The sequence below is a fragment of the Acartia tonsa genome, chromosome 5 (genome assembly GCF_053477335.1).
Source record: "Acartia tonsa isolate MP-2025a chromosome 5, ASM5347733v1, whole genome shotgun sequence".
NCBI lineage: Eukaryota > Metazoa > Arthropoda > Copepoda > Calanoida > Acartiidae > Acartia > Acartia tonsa.
In genome coordinates, this window is record NC_137264.1 from 15368204 (window position 1) to 15392592 (window position 24389).

The 24389-nt window shown below is 33.9% G+C and overlaps 1 protein-coding gene and 1 non-coding gene across 4 annotated transcripts in view; one reads left to right on the forward strand and one right to left on the reverse strand.

Annotated features, from left to right (window-relative positions):
- LOC145318840 (uncharacterized) overlaps positions 1-24389 on the reverse strand; it is a 59082-nt gene that overhangs the window by 10107 nt on the left and 24586 nt on the right. The window lies entirely within an intron of this gene.
- Positions 7617-7688, forward strand: TRNAT-UGU (transfer RNA threonine (anticodon UGU)). Its single transcript has one exon. It is a non-coding gene; the product is annotated as a tRNA-Thr (tRNA).

Consider the following 24389-nt stretch of genomic DNA (forward strand, 5'->3'; position numbering starts at 1 on the left):
TTTTAAAGCCAAGTTTATTTACAAAAAAGGTCTGAAAGTCCTTGCATAAGTCACGGATAGTTCTTCAAATAGGCATGTTAGAATTTTTATATCGATTTTAAATTTTGCATGATGATTCCTATAGCAGCTAGGTAGGATTTAGAAAATGTAGCAATTCTATAATCGTTATCAAAAAGTCCATGTTGACAAGAACATCATGTAACCAACTATTTTGGAATATATTTATTAGTCAAACAAATGTTTTAGGTTTTTTTGACTAAGAAAAATAATCCCCCCCCCCCCCCCCCCCACCAAAAAAATCAAATAATAATGACTTTGGATAATGCTTAATGTAAGAAATAGTGTGATGGTTAACCTTTCACCCCCCAAGCAGTTGTTGTTTTTGTTCATTAATATAAAAATTTAATATGGGGGGAGGGAAGGGAAGGGGGTGGTTATAATAAAGTACTCTGAAAATGTTTATTTTCAAACTTTGTTTTTTATTCATGGGAAAGCTGAAAAATAATGTGTTTTGTTTTCTTTCCAAACTTTACATATTTCCTGCATAACAAGGAATATAACTTTCAGAAAAGCAAAGCTAAACAAATGAAAAAGTCAGAAAACTTTTAAAAATATAGAGTAACATCTCATTTAACATTCGACATTAGAAGTCCGAAAAAAAATTCCACGAAAATCTATCCCAAAATTTGTTGAATTATCATTATCAACATATTTACATTTTAATTATAAATATAGAAATGCTTTATTAATAACTAGCGGCTTCACCCCTAGCCTCTAGGGGCTTTTTTCTCCAAAAGGTAATTGAATAAAAAAATAGCTACCTACCTAAAATAAAAGGTACCCTTCCTCACTTTCAACTGCGCCAATTTGTGATATAAACAAATAAAAAATGGGGGGGGGGAGTATTTTTATGTTTTTGGGTGGGTTGGGGGTGTCCAAACCCTCAAAAAAATAGCCTAAAACCACCACAGGACCAGTAGAATTAAATCGGTTCAGTGGTTACCGAGATCTTAAGGGACAGACGGACGAACACACATCATTTTACTTTGAATTTTATATTATACCTAATTGTCCTAGGAATCCATTAGCTAAATGTAAAATGAATCGGATGAAAAAATTGTGTTTCAAATAGCCAAGAACCATTTTGTTAAGAATAGACATACGTTAAGAGGACGTAAGGAAGAATCGACCTTACTTTTAGAAAAGCTACAATTTTAAAAATAAATATGTAGAGAACTTTTTTTCTGCGTAAATTAAAGCCATAAAAGAGTTAAGTCAGGCTGGACCATGAGAATGATTTGTTGTATTTTAATCTTTTAACTAATAAGATTAACTGGATTAACTATTCAACTGTTTTTATATACACACGGAAGCAGCTTATAGTTTTTATAAAAAAATGACGTCATACAATACAAATGACCAATGTATATAATGGCCAATATATAAATTAAGACATACACTGGCCTATTTTTGGTCATTTGTATTTTATGGCTTCATTTTTATAGACACTATAAGCTGCTTCTTCTACACGCAGAAGGTGTTTATTTCTCCCTCGCTCTGTGTCATATTCGATACAGCTCGTTTGCCTAACTTCTGCAGGGGCTCTGACCCTGCTGGGCCTTAACAAACCAACAACCCCTAACCTCCTTTGTTGTTCATTTATTCAAAACCAAAGGGGGAGGGGGGGGGAGTTCTGTTCTCGGCAATTCACTTTGAGGGAAACAGCCAAATAAATTTCTGTGCATGCCCCGGAATCCTTGGCCGAGATATTGAACGGTATGATTGAGTACTCAGAGAACAAATACAGTGATAATATTATTGATGAGACAAGGGAGGAATCATCAATATTACATTCCCTCAAAGTGTCATATTGAGCACAGAAACTCCCCTCCCTTATTTTTCAAATAAATTAGAAATAGAGGGTAGTGTTCCGTTAGTTTGATTGATACTTTATGTCAGGTTAGGTTACATTACATTGGGTACTATATAGCCCTGCATGGTTGGAAAACTGCAGTATTAAGCCCCACAGGGGTTAGGTATAAGGATAAAAATATCCTCCCCTCTCCACCTTTATTTTAAACTTATTTTTTAAATAAGGGGATGGGGATTTCTGTGCTCGATAATCAGTTTGTTGGAAGCACCAAATATTACTAATATCGACTATCTATTCTTTACGCTACAATAGTGGCGTAAACACAAGACTACAATATTATTTTGGGAGACAGTAGCCTTTTTTTAGTATATCACAGATATTATATAAGCACCAGTCATCGTTTTGTGTAGTTGTACCCCCCTTGGCAATTTTTTTTCCTGTTTTCTGATTATTGAATTAGATTTATTTAAAATAATACTTTAGAAATATCAAGTCTATATTTAATGTATTTCTTTTACTAAAATAAATTAAAAGTGTTTGGTTTCTGAAAAGTTGTAGAAGAATAATTTCCAAAACCTAAATATTGAACACAAACGTAATTTATATTTTTCTGGTTTTTTTTACCACACTGTGTAGTGTGTTGTGTATGAAGATACCTTTCTGTACTCAAATAAAAGGTATGGGGCATTTAAATAATCCAGGTATATTTTAAATAACAAGGATGAAAAATTCCATAAATGTCTTTAGCTCGTTGTGAAGATAATTTCAGAGACACTTTGAAACTAAGTGCTTATAAAATCAGGTTGATCGAAAGGACATTAAAGTATCCAAACATTTCATAAATAAGGTTTGTTTAAAAACTGTAGGTTTTCTTGATTGGTATGATCTAACTTTAAATTTGTAACCCTACATAAATTCTTATGGATTTTAACATTTATAGAAAGAAAAATTGAATCCTTACTATTCCTGGTTTACCTATATTTTTTTGTATAATGCATAAACAATGAACATAAACATTTTATCTTAAATATGAATACACAATAATGCCTAACACAATGAATAATAAATATATTTTTCCATATTTTCTTCTTTTTTTCTTCTTGTAAAATATATAAATTGATAAATTCGAAAATACCCATTAGGTGAATATAAGTTTAATTAGAGTCATTTCATGACAGTGAAAATGCATTAGCAATTTGAAAGATCTTAGTGGACATACAGACACTCCGACGTCCTGTTACTTCATACATTTTTATCAGAAAGATTTATTAAAAGTAAATTTCAGTCATGTGAATGACTATTTTCAGGGATCTTAAGGGATAAGACAATGACTATAAATTGATAATTAATATACCTACCCAATGATAATAAACAAAATTATACCTTCTGTAGATTAAGATTATTAGGTAAAAAGTTTGAAGATAACTAGTTTGGAACAAACCAATCAAAATTCAATAAAAATACACAAAGTTTTTGAGCCAATGAATAAGACCTCTCACCCTGCTTTATTGGACTTATCTTAGAAATCTTTATCTTTGCTGCAATTGTAAAAAAAAGGTGCATTGTAAAGCTAATATTTATGCACTTATTGATTTATTGGTTCATTTTAAGACTAGAGTGTTTACAAAATAACCTTTTAAAAAATTACGGCTTTACTGTTCCTACAAATTTTATTTTTTTCTTCATTAACAAAATTTCAAAAAGTACCAATAAAATAAAGCTTATAACGGAGTTAAATAATTAGTTTTATTAGGTACATTTTTACTGCTTGATTTCTCTATAAAAAAAATTTTAAAAAGCTATATGCAGGTATGAATTTGAAAAGAAATTATGCTTTTTTGTCATTATTTTATCAAACACTAGCAGATGCACCCCTAGCATCTAGCGTAGGGAGTTATCCTAAAATAGCTTTATACCATAGCATCACCTATGTGAAGCTTCCATAAAATGAAGAACTCAATAACTTCAGTGGATAGCAATATTCTAACAGACAAACATAAAATCCATTCTACTTTATGTAATAAAGAAATAAAAACCAAGCATTTCACTTGTTTGAAAGGATCTAAGATAAATACTGCACCAAAGAAAGAACAGTTAGCCATTCATCAGATTCAAGATGTTTTCTTCGTTGAGGGGAATTATTCAATTTTATCAAGAGTATCAATATTTAATAGTCCTTAAGGGATAAGACAATATACGATAAATTAATGTACACCTCCAATTATGGTAAACTAAACTTTATTACCCGTTCTAAATTTTAAAGCATTGATAACAAAGTTTGGACACTGCTGTTTTAAACCAAGCAATCTATATCAATTTAAATGTCACTAAAGTTGAGCAAATGGGAGATCGCGTTTTTGAAACTTTGGATATTCATGCAATTTACAGTCCAATGTCTCTTTCCTCCATCTAAAGAGCCAAGTACAGACATAAAAAAAACAAGAACATCACATTCACATTGTTTTTTGTTTGTTTGTTTTATAAGATCTCTTTAACCATAGAACTAATTAATTTTTCATGATATAATTCGTGGGATGATTTTGGCCTTTTTTTCAAAATCTTCGGTAGGTTTTAGAATGTTTTTTTAACCCCTCCCTTTAAAATTATAATGTATGTGGCAATATTATTCTATTAATGACAATAGGACAATATAATAATCTATCAATAATACTTTTAAAAAGAATTTGTGTTTGTGGTTGTCACTGTTCTCCTGTATGGTATGTTAACTGCAGTACTGCGGTAGTGTTCCTAATATTCCTCTCAGGTAAAAGTGGACCAATTAAGAACCTCCTAAAATCAAATCATTGTCTATAAAGGAAGCTCTTATATACAAAAGTTATCTATTATATTAAACTAAAATTTCAATAGTCCCTAAAGTTTTATGATAACAATTTCTTATTCGTTGAAATAACATTTTTTTTTATTGAATTTCGATTGGCTAGTTCATTAAGTTGAGTGACCAAAAGTTTCAACCACTACAAAAGGGGTAATTTTGGGTAAACACATTAGGGATTTAATGGCCATTATTTTATCCCTCTAGATCCCTAGGGTGTGGCTAAGTGGGGGTTCTAATTAAGAGTAGCTTTCATGAACCTTACTTAACCTAAATATCACAAATAATTTCTTTCTCAAAAAATATTTTTTTTTTGGGGGGGGGGGGGGATAAGGTTAATGTTGCCCCAATGGATACTTCCGAGGTTAATTCTTTATATGTTTTACAAAAGGAGAATTATAAAATATTTTACTGTAGTGCCATTTTTCTTGCAAAAGTAAAACCCTGCAAACGACACAATGTGCATTTTTATTTATGTTTAAAGCTACTCCATAATTCTTTAACTCTAGGTAAAAAAAAACAGATAAAGTAAAGGATAAAATAGCCGAAGAAATTCCGTATATTGCAAATGACCTTTTGGAAAAAAATTAGGGAGGAAGGGGACATTGGACTGTAAATTACACTTGTACCTAAAGTTTTACAACCATTGTATCTTATTCGTTGGGTTAAAAAGTTTGTTACATTTACTAAATCTTGATTGGTTGGTTCAAAACCATCAAAGTCCACACCTTTTGACAAATAATTTTAATCCGCAAAAGGGGAAATTTTGTTTTATCATCATTGAGGATGTATTAAGATTAATTTAAAATCCGTTTTCTTATCTTTTATGAAAGATTCATGAAAAAAAATACATTTGAGGCTTTTGCAAATTAGTAGAAAGACAAAAGAATATGTGCCAAATAGTTTTCTCTAGCTGTTTATTTTTATTTCATTTGTTAAATTTTATTTCTATAAATTTGTATTTTATAAAGAAAAATAGGACCGAGCAACTTCCAACAACTTTTCTCTTGACATATTTTTAAATATTTAAAAGTTTTATAAAAAACACTTTTATTAGTTTTTGACGCCTCAACCAGACAAAAGTTTTACAATGCCAGAAATACAAATAAAGATGAAATGAAAGACAAATTATTTTATAACTAAGTTTCAAACTCAGAGTTTTTATAGTTATTTGAGAAGTAATTTTTTAAAATTTAAGTTAAGATTTTTTGTTAAAATGGATAGCAACTTGGTCCAGAGAACAGCACAATTGTCTAAAATTATATATGACTTTATTTTGTTTGAAAAACGTTTGCAACGTAAAAAATAACAGTTCTTTTAGATATCTTACTATTTTCTCATTTAAAACAAGTATAGAAAAGAAAAATAAACAAAATGCAAAAAATATGTAAAAAAAACGTTTTAATTATTTGCTTAAAGCTTAAAAATTAAACAGAAAACAACACTTATCCTCAATTTAATAAAATTAGTTGTATACTAAAATAGTCTAAACTATTTTTTATAACTTTTAACATTTATTTCTTTTTGATGTTGCTCCATCTGTTTGTGAAATATTAGACCCATTTCTTCATAAATTAAAAATGATAGAAATACTACTACTAGAATAATCCTCGCTCTTCATCTGAAGAAAAAAATATCGAGCATACTTTTAACATAATTTTCAAAAACTTGTTTGCATGGAAACTCCTGGGGACAAACTATTAATTCAAAGTTAATCTGAAGCAAAAATGCAGGGTTCGGAAGCCGCAGTTGCAGCCTCAGCCTCAGCCACCATCAGCCGCGCGGCTTACGAGAAGCCTCAAAATCAGCCGCGCGGCTTCCTCAGCCACCCAATAAGCCTCAGCCTCAGCCGCAGCTTAATTTTTTAAATTCAGCCGCAGCTTTGACACAGCCGCGCGGCTGAGATATTGTAAGCCCCAGCCGCAGCCGCAGGTGCTAAATTAGTACAAGCCTCAGCCGTCAATTCAGCCGCGGGGCTTAATTTTCATTTAATTTTGTCTGTCTGAAGCTTAAGATCTCAGCAACCACTGAACTGACAATGTTGTCCTTCTCAGGAATCCTTTTACTAAAGTAACAGGATGTCTGTGTGTCTGTACCGATTGATCTCTCTAACCGCTGAACCGATCGGGTTCTCCTTAACAGGGTAGCTTCTCATAGGTCCTGGGAGGGTTTATAACTATTTTTTTGGGGGTGGGACACCCCCAACCCCCCAAAAAAATTAAAAATCCCCCCCCCCTCAAAAAAAAGAAAATTTTAAAAAAATTTTTTAAACTAAAATTAAAAATGAGGGGGGAGGCCCCCCCCCTAAAAAAAAAAAATTCCCCCCCCCCCAAAAAAAATTTTTTTTTACTTTCTTTAAAAATTTAAAATAAGAAATTGGGTTATTAAATTTGACTCTCTCTCTTCCTCAAGTGCCCCCTAGAGGCCTCTAGGGGCGTAGCCGCTAGTTATATATATATTGACATTGGATGGTTTTGAGCTAATTTTGGGGTGGGGGTCAGACATTTCCATCGCCCAAAAATAATTTTTTTAAATGTTATACTTTTAAATTTTTTTATATTCTTTTATAAAAATTTTATCTTAAGTTTTTTTTAAAATTACAACATAGAAACTACCATCTCGAACAACTACAAAAAGTTTGAACCTGTAATGTAAGAGCTCCAGTGGCGCAATCAGTTAGCGCACGGTTCTTTTACACTGTTATGCCGGGGTTATAAGTTCGAATTTCACCAGGAGCAATACGTTTTTGAACGTTGATACTTATGAATATTATTGAATACTATTTATAGGGTAACTGCCCTACTGACGTTTGCCTAATTTTATTGTTTTTAAAAGATACAAATTTTTCAGAATTTACTTAATATTCACTATGAATTTGTATTATCTTAAATTTTTTTTCTTGTACAAGTGGCCTATTTAGCTCAATGGTAGAGCACTCGTCTTGTAAACTAGGGACCGTGAGTTCAAACCTCACAGGGGGCAATCAATTTTTGTGATACTCAAGTTATATAGTAGCTTCTCTATTATTTTTCCGTTTAGGTACGCAATACTTGTTCTATATAATTAAGCTTCTCCTACTTAGATATTTCTTCAATTTTAAATGTATTTAATACTTTGTGGTTGATGAGAGACACTGAAAAAGTTATGCAAAAAAAAGATTTATACATATTTCATTTTTCATAGTATTTTTAAATTAATGAAAATAATTAAATTAAGATTTGGGGAGGGGGGAGGGTGTGTGTGTGTGTGTTTATTTTGAACACAAATTATCCTAATATGTTTTCTAACAAAAAAAATTTAAACAGCGATGTATTTTACTTTTTAAAGTTGGTTAAAAAAAGGACTGTAAAATGCAATAAATTGTCCTGTATAATATGCAAAAAAATCTACATAATCTTTATGTACTCGATAGATTGAAATAGTGAAATGATTATCATATATCATCCGATTTTGTTTATTTTACAAAGATGCTTACTAAAATTGATTTTATTTTCGAAACTGCAATTATTATAAAAAAAATGTTTCTTTATCTTTATCATTATGTTATCAAATTTCTGAATTTATAAGCAATACATGAATCGATATATTATTACTTTGATGTTGTCCATATTTTCATGTACTCTGATAAAGAAATAATCTCAGCTGGCTAAAATAACAATAACCCCAATACACCCCCTTTAATCCATCTCTCCCCTCTTATGGGATATATAAATGAACTGGCCAATAAATGAGGTCCATAATTTTATTAACAAATTTTCTTTTTTTAATATATCCACATATTCTATTATATAAAGTGGTAATGTGAAGCTTCTTATTGATCCAGGGAAAGTTTATAATTTTTTTGGGGAAATGTATCTTTTCCCTCCCAAAAAAAGATGACCCTCAAAATAAATTATTTTTGCTTCCCTTAAGTATTCCTAGAGGTTTTAGGGGCGCAGCCACTAGTATCCTTTAACCATTAACTCATTACATATTAAAACAGGTTTTAAAAGTATGTACATAAGAGTTATACCTATGAAATTTAGCACCCAATAATTTATTAAATTGTGATATTTAGACCTAAATTTTTCTTCAAAATTTCTGTCACCTTTGGTCTAGGGGTTAGTGTGGCAGTCGTGTGTTGGAAAGGTTCTTGGTTCAATTCCACCAAGAATTGAATGTGATTAAAGTTTTTATTCTGCTATGGACATTGGGACAATGGACAATAATTTTTGTTTCCTCTCATTTATATTTAGTTATTTTCCTCTCAAGTTGAAAAAAAATTTTAAAAGGAGGGTGGATATAATGTGTAAAAAAAGATTAGAGGAGATTTGTTCTAGGTAAACTTACTTTATTTGTAATATTATTAACTAAATTTTAATATAAAATTGCTTTACACCTATGTTCTAAGGGTTAGTGCATCATAATGTGTAAGAAAGGTTTTCTGTTCAATTCCACCAAGAATTACATATGATTATTTCTAAAACCTTGTATAAAGTATGGAGAGTTATTTTGTCTGTAGATTAAGAATTCGATAACTACTGAACTAATGAAAACTTTTTAAATTGCCTTTTCCAAGTTTTTGAATTTTTTAAAAAACTAAAATTAAAACTGGTGGGTGCTCAACCAAACTCCCCCCTATTTTCCCATAAAAAAATAATAAAAGTCACCCTTCATCCCCCCAAATTTTTTTTTCTTCTGGGATTCGAACCTGGATGATAGATGGTTCAAAGCTGTTACCGTACCAAAAAGCTATCAGAGCTCCAATATTTCAAAATGAAAATTTGTCTTATTTTTAGATCATTAAGTATTATGATGTCTGTTTGTTTGTCTGTCTATATGTTTGTACTACAGGATCTCTACTAAACCGATATGGTGCTCCTATTCAGGGTAGTTTCTTATAGGTACTGGGAAGGTTTACAACTATTTTGGGGGAGGGTACCATCACACTACCAGAAAAAAATTGCCTTAGAAAAAAAATTAAACATCACCCCAAAATTAAAAATGGGATTTACTCGCCCCGGCCCTCCCCACCCAATAAAAATCACCCTACCCCCCAAAAAATTATTTTAATTCAGTTCTTCTTTTTCCAGTACCTATTGTTTAGTATTTTTTGTAATAACTTCATAATTACATTGTCATTAAGATTATGTGACATAAAAAGTTAGTCATAAAAATTATACCCATGAATAATTGTAATAAAAAGCACTTTTGTAAAAAAAAACATTTTTCATAAGAGGTAAGTTTTTATGACAAATACATTTATTGCAAGTGTACATATGATAAGCATTTTAAAGACGATTATTTTTAAGACAAATTTAACCTGCATACCATGGCTCAACATGTAGCGCATCTGCTTGTCATCATGGAGGTAATAGGTTCGAATCTTGGCCAGACACTGCGTGAAAACTGAAGACGTTAAATGGTTCCTACTGCAGCTATGCCAGGTATGCAACATGTAAAGTTAGAGTATGAGGATTTCCTTGGCTCGTAAACAGGCGTAACTCATTACCATAGGACTTTCTGGCAGGTAGTTGGTTGCTGGATAGATGTCACTTAAATTGGAAAGAATTGGTTCCCCTTAATTATCCAAGGTTCAACAAGAAGCGCATCTGCTTGTCATCAGGGAGGTAATAGGTTCGAATCTCGGCCAGACACTGCGTTATAACTGAAGACATTAAATGGTTCCTACTGCTGCTATGGCAGGTGTGCAACATGTAAAGTTGGAGTAGGAGGATTTCCTTGGCTCATAAACAGGCGTAACTCATTACCATAAAACTTTCAGGCAGGTAGTTCAATAAAAAAAAGTTGGTTGCTGGATAGATGTCACTTAAACTAATACAGAAAAGGAAAGAATTGGTTCCCCAAGGTTCAACAAGTAGCGCATCTGCTTGTCATCAGGGATGTAATAGGTTCAAATCTCGCGCAGACATTGCGTTATAACTGAAGACATTAAATGGTTCCTAGGTGCTAGGTGTGCAACATGAACAGGCGCAAAGGAAAGATATAATTCCCCTTAGTTATCCAGGGTTGTTGGACCTTAAGTTAATGTCATAGAAACCCTCGACCGTGGCTCAACATGTAGCGCATCGGCTCGTCGTCTGGGAGTTGATAGGCTTTGTACTGCATCATAACTAAAGATGTTGAAATAAATTCCTACTGCTAAAAAACTTGTATAAAACTTTGGGTACCAGTATAAAACTTTGGGTATCAGAATAAATTTTTGTCTATTAGTATAAAACTTTGGGTACCAGCATGAAACTTTGGGTACCAGTATAAAACTTTGGGTACCAGAATAAATTTTTGGCTATTAGTATAAAATTTTGGGTACCAGTATAAAACTTTGGGTACCAGTATAAAACTTTGGGTACCAGTATAAAACTTTGGGTACCAATATAAAATTTGGGTACCAGTATAAAACTTTGGGTACTCGTATAAAACTTAAGGTACCAGTATAAAACTTTGGGTACCAATATTAAAACAAAATTTTAGGTATTAGTATAAAATTTTGGGTACCAGTATAAAACTTTGGGTACCAGTATAAAACTTTGGGTACCAGTATAAAACTTTGGGTACCAGTATAAAATTTGGGTACCAGTATAAGATTTGGGTAACTGTATAAAACTTTGGGTACCAGTATATAACTTTGGGTACCAGTATAAAATTTGGGTACCTGTATAAAGCTTTGGGTACCAGTAAAAAACTTTGGCTACCAGTATAAATTTTTAGTACCAGTATAAAACTTTTGGTACCAGTTTAAAACTTTGGGTACCAGTATAAAACTTTGGGTACCAGTATAAAACTTTGGGTTCTAGTATAAAACTTTGGGTATCAGTAAAAAACTTTGGGTACCAGTATAAATTTTTAGTACCAGTATAAAACTTTGGGTACCAGTTTAAAACTTTGGGTAACAGTATAAAACTTTGGGTACCAGTATAAAACTTTGGGTTCTAGTATAAAACTTTTGGTACAAGTATAAAACTTTGGGTACCAGAATAAAATTTGAGTACTAGTCTAAAACTTTGGGTACCTGTATAAAAACTTTGGGTACCAGTATAAAACTTTGAGTACTAGTATAAAACTTTGGGTACTAGAATAAAACTTTGGATACCAGAATAAAATTTGAGTACTAGTATATAATTTTGGGTACTAGTATAAAACTTTGGGTACCAGTATAAAACTTTGGGTACCAGTATAAAATTTTGGGTACCAGTATAAAACTTTGGGTACCAGTATAAAACTTTGGGTACCAGAATAAAACTTTGGGTACCAGTATAAAATTTTGGGTACCAGTATAAAACTTTGGGTACCAGTATAAAACTTTGTGTACCAGTATAAAACTTTGGTTACCAGTAAAATTTGGGTACCAGTATAAAACTTTGGATTCTAGTCTAAAACTTTGGGTACCATTATAAAACTTTGGGTACCAGACTTAAACTTTGGGTACCAGTATAAAACTTTGAGTACCAGACTAAAACTTTGGATACCAGTATAAAACTTTGAGTACCAGTATAAAACTTTGGGTACTAGAATAAAACTTTGGGTACCAGAATAAAATTTGAGTACTAGTATATAATTTTGGGTACCAGTATAAAACTTTGGGTACTAGAATAAAACTTTGGGTACCAGAATAAACTTTGGGTACCAGTATAAAACTTTGGGTACCAGTATAAAATTTGGGTACTAATTCTGAATCAAACATTTGAAAAAATCCTGCTGTCCTCCCCCCTCTTCCCTCCACTCTTATTCTCACAACCCCTAACCACCCTCAACTCTCCAAAAAATGTCCTAGAATGCATTTAAAAAATCCAATTTAGCCGAAGCCTTTGCTGCAAAGCTTATTTTATAATCAGCCATAAGATCAGCCGCAAGGCTTAATATTGTATTCAGCCGCAGCCGCATTCAGCTGCGCGGCTGAATTTAATTCAGCCACAGCCTCAGCCGCACGGCTTTCAGTAAGCCGCAGCCTCAGAATCAGCCGCGAGGCTTAATTATGTTATCAGCCACTCTCAGCCTTAGCCTCACTCAGCCGCGCGGCTTAATTTTCTAATCAGCCACTGTAAGCCGCAGCCGCTATGAGCCGCGCGGCTTTCAGTAAGCCGCAGCCTCAGCCACAAATCCTTCAGCCACTGTAAGCCTCAGCCACCCTCAGCCACTGTAAGCCTCAGCCGCTCGAAGCCTCAGCCACAAAATTCCAATTCAGCCACTGCACACTGGTCCGGAGGGGTCAACAATTCAATTTTTCCTACCCATCAATTTAGACAAAAGTTGACCTGCCAGCCTTCAAAGACATCCTGGGCCACCTATATTTTAAATATCAACCCATGTTGATAATATGTTTTTTGAAATAATTTGGGGCCAAAGCTGCAGAACTCTAAAATCTAAGAACGTATTATTGACATTGTTAAATTGGCTATACTTGCTTAAATCTGATAAAATCAAATATCCGCATGTTGGAAATTGTCCAACTAAAATAAGTCCTATATAAGTTCAAAAATTATTTATAACACAAAAAATGGTACAAAATGCAAAAATGTGTTTTTTTTTCTTAGTTTTTAAGATAAGGGTAAGTTTGGCAAAATTTTCTTATTGAGTACTCTCTGAGCTTTTTGCATGTTTATTAAAGAGAATTTGTTGGTATTGCAATTAGCTTCATATTTCACGATATATAAGGCATCCGGTTTTGTTCGTTTTTTGCATTATCTTAAAAACTAATAGATCGATTAAATTTCATCGATGTTGTAATTTAGAATTATTCCGACGCACGTAGAGGGGGGAAGGATCTATTTTTGCGGAGTAATATCTAATAAACAAAATGAAAACATACGAAATAGCCAAATAGTATAAAAATCTGTTATATTTCATGTAGGTTAGTTAAAATAAATTTTTAAATGTCAATTTTATTGTTTTATATTCATATAATTGATATTATTCTTTCAGCCTACTCTTTATGTTTCTTCGTGTGTGTGTGTGTGTGTGTGTGTGTGTTTCGCGCCTTGTTATTTCGTAGCGTAGAATGAGGAGAAACAAGAATACACACACACACATTCAAACACACAAACAAATGCATATCCTTATAAAAATATGCCATAATTTTATTAGCCTCTAGTAAGATGAAATAACAATGATTTAAAATATTTTCTAAATGGATAAAATCAAGAAAATTTAGATAAAATAATCAAGATATTAAAAATTAAAAACGCGCAAATTTGAAATTTGCAGCTGGTGAAAAACTGGTTATACTTACAAAAATTTTTACTTCACATGATATTTAGCCAATGCAATTGTCTACAAAAAAGTATTTCAGAGTCTTCTTGATTTGACAACTCCTTCCCGCCCTAAATGTCCAATAAAACCTCGGGAACGGCAAAAATCAGACTTTAAAGGTCATTTTAACGGTCTTTGACCTTCGAGGTCATGTATTTTTTTTTCATAAATGGACTCCCTGACCCATAAAACCCCTAATTTGCTGTATTGGGCATTAAAATCGGCCAAAAGACGGCTGAAAACGAATTGTTTACCCAAAACTGCGTTTTCAGACCAGTGTGCACTGTAAGCCTCAGCCACCCCAATTCTTATTAAGCCTCAGCCGCATTCAGCCGCAGCCACTCTCAGCCGCACTAAGCCTCAGCCACTCTCAGCCTCAGCCACTTCCATAACTTTAAGCAGCCGCAGCCGCGCGGCTGATAGCGCGGCTTCCGAACCCTGCAAAAATGGAAAGAAATTCCTTAAAAAAATAGAAATTTTAGGTAATCTTTGTGTAAAAGTAATGTGATGATTGATCTTTTTACAGTAAAATTGAAAGTAAATTGTCGAATTGTCCACACCAAAGTGCCACTTATATTAATGTAAGAATAAAAAGAAATGAAGAAGTTAAAAACTCTTTTGTTAGTCTACTTGAAATATAATTCCCTTCTTATGATAAATGTGAATCAAGATCTAATTGTGCAAATATTTCTAGGATAGAAAAAAGACCATAAATCTTTTGAAAGCAAGCCAATAGAAAATGTCTAATATCATCACTGATAAGAAAATATTTTATTCTATTTAGGTATATTCAAGCTTTTCAATTTAATTTTTATTATCATTTCCTATTAAATAGAAAGGCTTTTGGTTTTAAGATCTCAGTGTTAACCATGGACTTAATTCGTTGGTTCAAACTAGCGATATTAAAACTTATGAGTAAAAATTTGAATTTACAATAGGGGTAATTTTGTTTATCTTTGAGAATGAGCATATATTTGTCTTGTCCCCTAAAATCCCTGTTACTGGGTAGGATACGCTACCTGTATGTTCAAAAGGTTAAGAAGTATAACAAGTTTCAAAGTAAAGTGTACCTTCAATTCCATGTATTGGCGTGCACAGGGATTTACCAAGGGGGAATGTAAAGTCTTGTTGTGATAAAAAAGGGAAAGGCAGTCCTACCTAATTTGTTAGTTGAGTGTTTCCACCCTAAATCACAAGCTTAAAATATATAAAAAACAGAAGCTGGGTATTATTACAAAAGCACATACAATTCTTTTCTCTGTGCTTTTTATTACTTGAAAGAAACTTAATTATTTATTTTCTATTGTGTATTTGTGATAATAAGATACATTTTGTTGATGTGAAAGTTGTGGAAGCGAATGCACTCCTCAAAGTTAATTTCTCCTTGATAATGAAATGATTAAGACCCAATTCCTTTAAACCATTATACAGATGTCAACTCAAGAACTTAAATGCTCTCACAAACAAACATGTGTTTGGCATATAACTAAAATGTAATTCTGTACACCAAAGTAACAGGATTTTTGCATGGAGAATATTGTATGAACATTCTGTACAAGTTAGGAAAGACAAGCATGGAGAACATATGAAACATTGTATAGACTCTCTGTACAAGTTAGTAAGGACAAGCATGGAGATAATATGAAACATTGTATAGACTCTCTGTACAAGTTAGTAAGGACAATCATGGAGATAATATAAAACATTGTATGGACTTTCTGTACAAGTTAGGAAAGACAAGTATGGAGATAATATAAAACATTGTATGGACTTTCTGTACAAGTTAGTAAGGACAAGCATGGAGATAATATGAAACATTGAATGGACTTTCTGTACAAGTTAGTAAGGACAAGAATGGAGATAATATGAAACATTGTATGGACTTTCTGTACAAGTTAGTAAGGACAAGCATGGAGATAATATAAAACATTGTATGGACATTCTGTACAAGTTAGTAAAGACAAGCATGAAGATAATATGAAACATTGTATGGACTTACTGTACAAGTTAGTAAGGACAAGCATGGAGATAATATAAAACATTGAATAGACATTCTGTACAAGTTAGTAAGAACAAGCATGAAGATAATATGAAACATTGTATGGACTTACTGTACAAGTTAGTAAGGACAAGCATGGAGATAATATAAAACATTGTATAGACATTCTGTACAAGTTAGTAAAGACAAGCATGAAGATAATATGAAACATTGTAGGACTTTCTGTACGAGTTAGTAAGGACAAGCATGGAGATAATATGAAACATTGTATGGACTCTCTGTACAAGTTAGTAAGGACAAGCATGGTTAATATGAAACATTGAATAGACATTCTGTACAAGTTAGTAAGGACAAGCATGGAGATAATATGAAACATTGTATAGACATTCTGTACAAGTTAGTAAGGACAAGTATGGAGATAATATGAAACATTGTATGGACTTACTGTACAAGTTAGTAAGGACAGGCATGGAGATAATATGAAACATTGTATTGACATTCTGTACAAGTTAGTAAAGAGAAGTTTGTTGTTGAATAAATGAAACAGGTTACAGGGTACATTCTCAATTCAAGGAAAGCTTGAATAAATACTTATACATAAAGAAGCAAAACGTTTATGTTTGTTGAGAAAGATTTAATTAATGTCTGATTTACATTTGTTAGGTTAGTAATCTAACAAAAATTTACACAAAAGAACAAATATTGAAGCAATGTCATTACAAATAAAGAAGAAATGTTTTTATTGAATTAGGTATGTATTACAAATGAATGCTAGAAGACTTACTTAACAAACCTTTAAATGGGTACCAGAAGACAGAGGAATAGGAGAAAGCCAAAAGGAAAAGCTTACCTATCCTTGGATGAAGTATAGACAGAGGCACAGAATAGAAATGGATTGAGAGCCCTTGTACAGGTACAGGTACAGGTTAGTAATCTTTATTAGATATACAATTTAAGTTTGCTTGTTTTTCTGTTTAAATTGAAACTTTATGAAAATGTATCCTTGTGTATAAAAAGCAATAACAAATTCTAAAATGTAAGTAATTTCAAACATGTTTACAGTTTTCTTTCAAGAAAAGTTTTATAGTCCATCAAAAATCAATGGCATACTTTCATTAGTAGATTATGATAATGTCAAAAAATATCGGCTTTTTATTGAGATTATTGAATAATCTTAGAAAAGGTTCAATAAAATGAATAGCAAATGTGAATTTAACTTATAGATTTTCCTTAGATGCATAATTCTTAAATCCTATTTGTACTATATGTAGTTTTATGTGTAATTATCCATTGTGTAATGTTTAATATAGCATAGTGTTAAGCCCTTTAAGTTATATAATACATGAATGTATGTGAATTAGAGGGCTCCAAAAAACTGCTATAAATTCTGAAGTATTTTCAAATTTTTCTAGTTGTTCCAAATAATGGTGATATTGCTTTTAGATGAATCAGACTATAAACTAAAGTGTCAAATACATGTTTTTTTGATGCTATAATATAAATAAAGCTTCTGAGAATATAATTTTTTTAATCTATGTTTAGTAGCATTAAGCAGCATTAATGTTCACTGAAATGGTGCTTACCCACAAAGCACTTGGCAAAAACTGATTACTAAAATCAAGAACGTGGAAGGGGGTGTTGGTTCTTTCTAACCCAAATAAACTAGCCTTATTTGACCTACAGAAAAACACACGAAAAACTTCAAACACATACACAAACTGCATTGTGGCTCATAAAGGTATGAGTATACATTATATCTGAAACTGAGATGAATATTTCTGACCTTTAGTTCTTATATTTCAATGCAGAAATAGAGAGAATTAGTGATAATTAGGAAGAGTTTGTGAAAATTAAGAAGAATTTGTGAGAATTAGGAAGAATTTGTGAGAATTAGAAAGCATTTATAAGAATTAGAAAGAATTTGTGAGAATTAGGAAGAATTATTGATAATAAGGAAAAACATATGAGAAAAATTTGTATGAATTAGGAAGAACTTAGAATATAGAATTAGAGAGAATGTAGAAAATATTGTGAAAATACGGATAAGCTTTTGAAACACTCTTATACGAGTATACATTATCTCAAAACCTGACAAGAATATTTATGACCACAAGTCTTCATATTTTAATGCAGAATTGACTTAACTGTACACATACAACCTCATAAACCCCATGTTATACATACTATAATAATAATAATACTTAGAATAAGTCAATACATCTGTCTGTCTGATATGAAGATTTCTACCACTAAACTTCTTCTGTTCCTTCTGTGATGCATTAAAGTTATGCTTTGGGGTTAAAATTCCAAATCTACAGAAGGGGTTATTTTGTTTAACATCATTTGGGACGTATATGAATTTATCACCAAATGTTATATTCTTTAAGATTCTTAAGGTTAAAAAATTTGAAAAAATACACAACAAAAAATCTATGCAGAATTGGTTAACCATTCATAGCCTAATGATTTCATTTATCTAAATTATATAGCTTTTAACACTCCTTACTTTTATTGAATTTGGTGCAAAATTTTGGAAGAGAAAAGAATTGAATTAACGTGATCTTTTGCCATTTCTATTATCAGATGCATCTTTAAATTAAATTAACCAATTTTTGGGCTCCTCTTTTCAATAAGTGTATTGTGAGTTTGTGGGTATAAGTGTGTGTTTTCTAAGGAACAAAATTAATTTATAAAAAAAGTCTATACTATCTAATACTTTAGGTGGAAAAATAGTTAGACACCCTAATACTTTGATTTCTTGACTCTTCAGCATTTTTTCTTCTTTAATTTGGCTAAAGTATAAAAATGGGAAATAAATTTCAGACAGCTTCCGTAAAAAGCAGTACTGACATTGACAAAGTGATTACTGTTATGCCTGGATTTACTTTTATCATGTTAAGTTTACATTTCGCTAAAAAATATACATATATGAATTAGTTAATAAATTCGTATTTCTACATAAAAACAATTATTTTAAAGTACATAAAATAAAAGTTTGTTTGTGTTTCAATTTCTCCACGTCTGAGAATGCTAACTCATAGCTATTCTTTTAACACTCATAGAGCTCAGGGAGGGAGATGATATTAAACAGTAAATTACAATAGCATCCACGTATCATATTCGCTAAAAAAACTGTAAATACTTTTAATTAAATTATGGTTTCAAACTAATAATGTCCAATCATTTAAACCAATATTCTTAATTAACAGAGGTGTTAATTTTTTTGTCATTATTGAGTACGTACAATAATGTATATATTACCCATTGTCTTATCCCTTAAGATCCCCGCATAGATCTACATTATTATACATCCTTATACTCAAACTTTTCTCTCTTGGTAGGGATACCTCTAATCGAAAGTGAAGCATAATGAAATCACCCCAGAGTGACTAGGGAACAATATTACACCCAATGACGTCCAAGTGGGGGGGGGGGGGGGCACATCAACCACCAAAGTTTTTGTGAGTCACAGGAGAAAAAGTTATGTTGTTTTGCCAAGCCATCCCCCTCCTAAAAAATGTAAATAATTAACCCCTAAATCCAGATCTTTTACACTTTCCTCCAAATAAAAATCTTCAAGGTTCTTCAAATTAGATTAAACCCTTCCTCATATTCTATTTGACATTGTAAATTATATTGATACACAACCATTTTTGATACCCTAGGGAGGGAAGGGACATTGGGCTGTTTATTGCACTAGTCCCCAAAGCTTTATAATAACTTTTCTTTATTCGCTGGCTTAACAATTTTTATTGAATTTTGATTGGTTGGTTCATTAAGTTGAGTGTCCTAACGTTTTAACCACTAATTGTAATCTACAAAAAGGGATATTTTGTCAGTCATAGTTGGGAATCTACATCAATTAAGCGGCCATTTAAGATCCCTTTAAACGCGCTCTCAATCTTTGGTTTAAAGACTTTGGGAACTGTTATTTAATCTTGATTGGTTGGTTCAAACTAGCAGTATCCAAACTTTTCAACCGTTAATCTTAATCTACAAAAGGGGCAAATTGGGAGTTACATCAATTTAACATCTATTGAATTATTGAGATTACTGCATTTTTCAAATCTGGGTTGAGGGGGGGGGGGGAGGTTGGTGGTCCAATAAAAAACAGGAGATTTAAGCGAGTTTTGTGCAGTAATTAGTTTTTCCACCGAAAACTTTACGTTTTTCTGTGCCTGGCAAGTTAGAACACGGAAAAGTTTTGTAATTAAGAAGTTTAAAATTCTCTAGCGACGCCTGCCGCCTCGTAATGACGTTAAATTTGCCATCTCAACCCAACCTTACACTTTTAGAAGTGTGAAAAAGATAAATTACTTTTTTTTTGACTCATTGCAATGCATGTATTTAAAAGCGAAGCTTTTCTATAATTAGGGTCGGTCCGTCCGTACGTCCGTCCGTAACGGATAGCTTTTTTCGTTAATTTAGACATGTTAGAATTGTCCTATCGATTTCAAATTTTGCATGGTGATTCCTTTTGTAGTTAGGTACGATTTAGAAAGCGTAGCAACTCTATAATCATTACCAAAATGTCCGTACGTTCATTTTAAACATGTTGATTTTTTTACTTTTTTAAATAGCCTTTTTCGTTAATTTAGGCATGTTAGAATTTTCTTATCGATTTAAAATTTTGCATGGTGATTCCTGTAATAGTTAGGTACGATTTAGAAAGCGTAGCAACTCTATAATCATTACCAGAATGTCCGTACGTCCATTTTAAACATGTTGATTTTTTTACATTTTTAACAACAAATTTGTATGTGACCTAATTATCCGATTGGTCTGATTTTTGGTATACTGATTCCTAGGACAACAAAGTACAATATTATAAGCGAAGCAACTCTATAATCAAGTCCTAAAAATGTAAGTATGTCCATAATCATTATCCTGTATCAAGCAGTTTTTCAACAAATTTATTTACAATTTTGCTTTGACTCTTATACATTCGCATTCTGATTATTCAGTTCTGACATTATACAAGTCTTAAGTCCGTTTGTCCTTCTCTTTCAGAGCTTCGCTTTTATGGATGTTGTCATCCTTGTTATACCTACAATTGAGATAAAATCAATGTTACTTTGAGCTTGGAGAAAAAAGGGCATAGAGTTTGAGGTTTATTATTTTTTTGTCACCTTCAAAAATGTACCTGAACTTGAACTACCTCGTTCCTGCTAGGATTAATGGATCATATTTTAGTCGCACCTAACATCTAGGGGCTCTCTACATTTGAAGGGGGAGAAGAAAGTTGCAGAAAAATGGCCTTGAACCAACAGCTACCTTTTAATTCAGAGAAAAATATAAAACTTTCGTTAAGAAAATGCTAAAAACCTTATTACTTTAGAAAATATGATTGCTTATGAAAACTGAGGAAATTTAGTGCCTGTTACTTTTCAACCAACTATTTCAATGTAGGGGACTCTCCACAGAAAAATCAACTTTGGATTTTTGAAAATCTAACCTGAAACTATTATTCTCTGTTCAATTTTAGGCATTTTTTGTTTTTGTGGCATCGCGATCGAAGCCCTTTGAAAATTTTGTCCGCCGCCTATTTGTACTGCAGCTATAACAATATATACTACACTTTCCTCCACTCAATATATGTTTGCCGCTAAAGAACATTTGCTCCATTGCAACCGGCCGCTCTACGATTTATCCTCTTCCTTGACTGGACAATCCTGCCGCCTCCATTTTGTGTTCGCCTTCGCCAAATATAACCATCTTTTGCCGCAGTTGCCGCATTCATCGCCCTTCTCCGCCGCTACTCCGCTATACATTGCGTACGTCGCTATACACAACACCCCCAGCCTCCATTTAATTTCTGAACAAGGGAGAGGGGAGCATGTATTGAAACACGACGTACAGCAATGAATAGCGGAGTAGCGGCGGAGAAGGGCGATGAATGCGGCAACATAGAAGCTAAAAATCACTAAAGCAGCACAAATTGAATGGTGGGAGGATTCACTTAAAGGAGGTAAAAAATTTCAAAGGGCTTCGATCGCGATGCCACAAAAACAAAAATGCTTAAAATTGAACAGAGAATAATAATTTCAGGTTAGATTTTCAAAAATCCAAAGTTGATTTTTCTGTGGAGAGTCCTTTTAAGGGATAAGACAATGGATGATAAATTCATGCACATCCCCAATGATGATGAAAAGTATTAAAACTTTAAAACTATTTAAATTTTGAAGCAACCAACAAAAGTAATCAAAATTTGAGCCAACGAATAAGGCAACGTGTTATATAACTTAGGGTACTAGACTAGTATAATTTTCAGTACAATATATCTTCACTGCCAAACAAACCTAAGTGATTTGGTGCTAAATAGGGTTAAAAAGTATTTTCTAACCCTCTTTTTTCCTGACTTAGGTGTATGTTCTTTAAATAGATATAATTTGCGTGGATATTATGACAGGAGAATTTTTTTTTTGTCAATTTAGATTACTACTTTAGTCACTTCTAGCGGATACGCACCCTAGAGGCCTCTAGGAGCACTTGAGGAGGTGGGAGTTTAATCCCAAAACCAATATTTTATTTCAGATTTAAAAAAAAAAATTTTTATGAGGGGAGGGAGTAATTTTTCCTAGGGGCGACTTCTCTTGGGAGGGTTGTAGTACCCTTCCCCAAAATAGATCACCTTCTCGAGACCTATGACTGTAAAGGAGAACCATATCAGTTCAGCGGTTAGTAAGACCCTTCGCTACAGACAGAAAAACCTTACTACTTTATATGATAGGATTAAGGAGGGGGTAAAAGGGGTGGATAGGTATCGTTATATAAGCCAGATGAAAGAACTATTTTTATTAGTGTATGTAAAAATATGGTGCAACTCTGGTAAGCCGAGCGTACTCGGCCCACGGGGTAACGAGTTCGGATTCAACGGGCCCTAGCCTTTAAGTATTCTACCAAACAAACAAGCAGGATTCAATCATACAGAATTATATATTTAAACTGAATAATATTTACAAGTTATGTTTACTATATATATACAACAAAAATATGACAATAGTTAGGTTTGAAGGGGGTGTGGGGCGCTAGGGCTTAGCGCCCGCCGGTAGACAGGCTGTGGGGGCAGCGGTGGTAAAAGGGGAGGCAGTGCCTCCCGATTATATAAGTGCATGATGGACTCGTGATAATTGCATGTTCAAGTCCCCTCCCCACATTTAGGCAGGCTTAGTTTGACCGCCGGGTGCGGGGTTAACAGCGGTCATGAGATGGATAGTGATATAATAGGATTAGTGCGGTGGGTTTGTTATCATAAGTCACAGCGAAGCAACTCTGTATTGGGCCTGTCCGTATGGGTGTCGTATTACCACAACCTCCCCTTCAAGGGTTGCGTGGCTCTTGAGACACCAGGCCTTGAACCTGGGGATACGACAGCCGGCTCATGCGCCGGACAGGCAGCTCCTGGGGCACAGCTCGATGGAGGACAGCTCGGGCTACACAGGCTCCTCGGGACACTCGTTGCTCGGTCTGACTGTGGTTGGTGATCAGCATTGTCAGCTCCTGGTTGGCTTCTAGGCGTGGGTTGGCCACGGCCAGGCCTCGCCGCTGGAAATTTTGCCTCGTCTGCAGGATCAGTTCTGTCTCGGCTGGTAACTGGACACGGAGGCCTAGGCAGATTCTGGTGGTTCCTAAGGGTGGAATGGTGATGGCAAAGGGCGCATAGAACTCCATGGGGGCGCCTGCTTGATTCAGGTTGCTTGGCCTCCTAGCTCCTACCCGGATGGGGATGGCTGTCATCAGCAGGGGGCACATGGCTTCTTCTTCTTCTTCTGGGGCAGCTTCTTCCATCGCAGTGGCTGGCTCTTCTCCTACAGGTCCGCTGCTGGCTGGCAGGTTCTCCATGTCGGCGTCAGGGTTCCAGATGGCATCTCTGAGTGGCTCTGGAGCAGGCGGCGGCGGCGGTTCGTTGGGTTGCTCCTGCAGGTTTTCCTCCACTGGGTCACGATCTTGGCCGCTAGGCTGTGGGGCGGCTGCGGCTGGCTGGTGCACTGGGAACTCTCCTGGGTTGCTAGCTGCGGGCGCCGCCGCTCCAACTGGCAGCTCGGTGGCATCCTCGTCGCCGTCCGCGTCAACTTGGATGTCCTCTGGGATCTGGTGGGCAGTCACATCTCCAGTGTATTTGCGCAGTCGGCCTACATGCGCGGTAACTTCTGAGACCCTGGCTACTGGAGAGGCAGGTTTGATGACATAATGGACTTCTGTAGCTTTCCTCACTACTTTCCAGGGGCCAGTCCATCTCTTGGTAATCTTGGCTGCCTTTCCTGGCACCAGGCGAGGGGCCAGGTACCAGACCAAGTCTCCAACCTCATACTTGGCCGTGCCTTCGTAAGCTGCCGCGCTCCTCCTGATGGCTCCCTCCTCTTTCTGCTGGATGGCATCATAAACTGCATAGTAGCGCTGCAACAGAGCTTGGACGTTGGCTGGAACTGAAGCATATT